Here is a 4519-nt window from a genome sequence, read left to right as displayed (position 1 = left end):
CCCCCCCCCCACACACACACACACTTCATGCTGCATTTCTTTTTTCCGTTTCAGAGCTAAGAGACAGAGCAAGGAGACACATGGGACACATGCAGTCATTTTATGAAAGGAATGCATCATTTGTGGTAAGGCGGTCTGCACACCACACAAAGTTGTACACTTTGTTTACACACACTGTGGAGTTTATATTTTCATGGCCTTTAATTCTCACAGCCAGAGTTACATAATCTGCCAAGTAGGTCAGAGTATCAGCACTAAATCAATGTGCATTCTGGGAAATCCTGAAGAGGTTTTAGAGTGGGAAAACTGAAGTCTAAAGCAAAGAGTCAAATATTTAGGTTCACAAACGGAAAGGGGCAGATTGGAATGAGCCGCTGCTCAGTGTGGAAGAAATCAAGTATCTCGAGGTCTTGATCATGAGTGAGAGTGGGGGGTGTAGATCAGAGCATTGGGACAGTGTCTGCAGTGGTGCAGACTCAGTACAGATCTGTCATGGTGCTAAGATGAAAGGCAGAACTCTCAGTTCACCAGTTGATCTACATTCTAACCCTCCACCTCTGGGTATGACTGACGAATACATCTGAGATGAGCTTCCTCTGCAGAGGGGCTGGGGGATAAACCGAGGAGCTCAGAGTCGTTGCTGCTCCAAATTCAAAGTGTCAAGTGGAGATGGTTTGGTCATTTGGTAAGGATGTCTTCTGAACACCATCCGAGGGAGGTGTTAGACACGTCCCACAGGGAGGAGGGGAACAGGTCAACTCACTGAACACAAACTCACTGTGAACAACTCACAACATGTCCAACCACTGGAGAATTTTTATTTTTTGCAAAGCAGCTGTTTAATTTATAAATTACAGTGTAATGTTTTTGTAGTAAAATGTATAATGTAGGGTCACAGGTTAAGGTTATAAACATTATATAGATGTTTATATACCTACATAAACATCCTTAGAATGATAAAAGTGTGGTGAGTCATCATCATATAAATATAATGCACCAAGGACTCACTGGAAAGAGTCTCACAGCTGGGCTGAGAATACCTCAGAGTCCTTCTGGATGAGCTGGAGGAGGTAGATGTGGAGACAGAGGTCTGTGGATCTTATCCTGCAACACTGTGATCTCAGACCAAAGCAAATATGAGCCGTTTGCAGCCAGGGTGCAGTTTTCTGGCAAATTCAACTTTGAGGCTTGATGAGAATGAAATAAAGATGATCTGATCGAGGTTAGTGAGCCTGAGGTTTCTGCATGTGCATGCATAGTTAATGGATCAGTCTCAGCAGACATTTGACACAGTCAGCAGTACATGAGAAACTGTATAAGTTCACTACCAGTATCTCAGAGTTGTACGCACTCACATGGAGCTTGTGCTCGTTTTAATTGTCTGATCTGTCAGTTACATCAGTGCTTTGCTCTGCAGGCTTGCTGTTTGTTCTGGAACCCCTTAAAAGCAACATTGTTCAAGATGTGTGGTCTCAGAGGGCCCCAGAAAGAAGAGTAAAATTTGTTGGTAAAAGTAAATATTGTATTTGAGGAGTGGTCTTGCTGTAATCCTAACAGGACCAGAGGAGAGAAGCATGAAGGGATAAAATCAAGCTGAGGTGCTGAAAACCCTAGTTAAACCCAGAGGACCCAGTTCCGTTGGGACATGTACTCTCTCACTGTCTTTCCACATTCCTCCTCTTCACTTTGAAGCCATGGTGCACAGAAAAGGCTTGACTTTATTTAAAGACATAAGTTATTTTATTAATGGAGGAGATGACATTTCTGTTAACTCAGGTTGTGCAATAACACTTTCACATTAAACCCATTCATTTCTTATATTTCTGTTATAAATGTCCATCGTTTTGTCTTATTACAGTTGCAGTGACAATTAAAAGAAATTATATTTTAATAATGTTTTATTCTAATAATTAATGATAAACTAGAAGAAGACCTTTTAGTTTTTGGCTGCATGTAAGAGGCTTTCAGTGTCCAGTTTAACATCCTTTATTTGTAACATCAACAAGTTCTTGGTTTTAAAGGAACAGTGGAAGGCAGAGACGAATCATGCCAACTTCTCTTACAGATGTGTTTTTAAGCACACTTTAGATCCTGAACGAAACTCCTCCCTGAAACAGTTCAATGTTCTTGCAGTTTTGAGACAAACCTCACCTATTAAAGCATGAAGCTCACTCTGCACGCTGAACATGAACATTAGAGTCATTTTCTTCATGAACTGAGATGCAGGAGATACAGCAGTGGTGCCAATGATGCACAATATTTGATACTACCAGGCTCAGATTGTTTTATAGCTGACAAACATTGATGTTGGTACATGTATAATGAAAAGGAGCATATGGAGCTTGTGTCAGTGTGGGAATCTCTGCAGTGTGCACTACCTTAACATTATTTTTTACTTATCTTTACATCTAAATATATGCTCAGATTGGAAAGATCATCAGAAATACCCACAGGCAGCCCCCTCAAACACAGTCCAGGTTACAGCATTTTCAGCTGCACAAACAGAAAAAAAACGTGAAAGAATGGAAGAAAGAGACAGATGAAGTGTTTTCATGCTTTAGAGGAAACCACAGTCGTGAGATAAACAGCTTTTATGTGAGCATGCTGCAGTGCAGGCTGAGAAACCACAATGTACATAAGAGCATACAGGTACAGAGACTCGGTGTGCTGCTGCGAGGGAGATGAGAAGCTCTTAGCACACAATGTTGTACAATCACGCCTACATGTAACTTCTCCTCAAAAATAAAACTATGCAGGAAAGCACAAATTAACAGAGGATGTCACCTTAAAGCAAGCTGGAGAAGAAATGCATTGTTTTTATGTCCATCTCTAAAAAGCTAATTTGTGTGATGTCTTTTGTCATAAATTCTTGCGAGTGTATTTTTGTTTTTGCCAAGAGAATCTACTTTGCATATTTTATAGTTGTATATAGACAATTTTAAAATATGCATCTACCGTCCTCAGTATAACAATCAGAATGAAAAAAAGTCATTCATAAGGGCTGAGTATGCACTGAACACACCAGTTCTTCCACTGAGATGTTTCCTTTCCAATAACTTTGGTAGTAAGTAAAGTTGATTTATGTAGCACCTTTCAGAAATATAATATCACAAAGTGCTTCACAATAAAAGAGAAGCAATATATAATTATATAATATATGAATATATGTACATACAGTATAAACATACATAAACATCAAAACAAACAAGTAATATAGAGAGCACAACAAACTATCTAAAAAGCCCTAGAGCTAACTTAAAGCCTGCTTATAGAAGAATGTCTTTAGATGATTTTTAATAGCATCAATTGACTCTACGCTGCGTAAAATGTAGGATTTGGTAAAGGAACAATTGTTGGAGGCATGATTTAACAGGGGTACAGTCGGACTTGACGAAGGTATGATTTGGGCATGATGGAGATTGCCTTTGACTGGAAGTGTTGAGGTGTCCTCACAGCTTCGATTCATTTACCACCTCTGGTGTGAAGTGAGAACAACCGCACAGCGAGTGCAGTGTAAACCACTTCCTATGTGACGGGCCCTGAACTGAGCACACTGATGCAAGAACACATGCACACACAAGAAGCAGATAAGCAGAGAATTAGAAAACACCCTTTTCAGCTGATCTCAGCACATTATTCAGCTCAGGTACACAAAGTGTGCCTCCATTTGTAGGGTTTTGTGTCATACAGCTTTGAGTGTGTAGGTTTGTATGTAAACTGTTCATTTTTTTCTGCTCGTTTGCAGCATCAGAGTTTGGTGGTTTTTATGAATGCTGTTATAACAGTGTGTTCTCTCTGCTCCGCCACACGACTGAGATATTGATGTTCCTCTGTGTGTGTCTTTGATGTGGTTTGATCTGTGCAGCATCACAAATGTTTCCAGTCAACCAGACCTACAATCACACATTATATCGTTATGTGCAGATCTCTTCCAAAAAATATTTTTCTCTTCCCCCGATGTTTTTTAAAAAACATTCTTTTAAAATTGATTCAGAGTTTCTTCAAAGGAAATAACGAACACAGAAAAGTTTCACTTTATTTGTTAAGAAATTGTAATATTCTATTTTCTGTTTTTTTTTTTTTTTAAAGTCAGCTTTAAGATTTGTGATCACAGACTATGATCACATTTATATTTGATAAAGCATTAGGTAATTTAGATTCTAACAAATTCAGAGAAATGCTCTTTTTTCTAATTTTTAATTCTCTTTTTCTGTGATATTGACTGTCCTCCCATGATCTTTGTTGTGCACAAAGCAAAACTGGCTGTTGCAGTGAAACCCAAGGAGGTTTCCTACAGTGAAGCAGAGACGAGCACCACACAACTGTGGTAACTGGAGCACACACAACTTAAAGGCTTTTTGTTGTTTGTCACATATGCTGAAACCACCCTAAGGATCTCCTGTGCAAACACTAATCAGACTGCTTACAGTGATTCTTTAATTAAATCTAAAACGATCTTTACTCTTTTATAAAAACTAACGCCGTAACACACATCATACTAACGTTGTAACACACGTCA

Source organism: Kryptolebias marmoratus, linkage group LG22 (assembly GCF_001649575.2).
Source record: "Kryptolebias marmoratus isolate JLee-2015 linkage group LG22, ASM164957v2, whole genome shotgun sequence".
NCBI classification, from domain to species: Eukaryota; Metazoa; Chordata; class Actinopteri; order Cyprinodontiformes; family Rivulidae; genus Kryptolebias; species Kryptolebias marmoratus.
Note: the sequence above shows the minus strand (reverse complement) of the source record.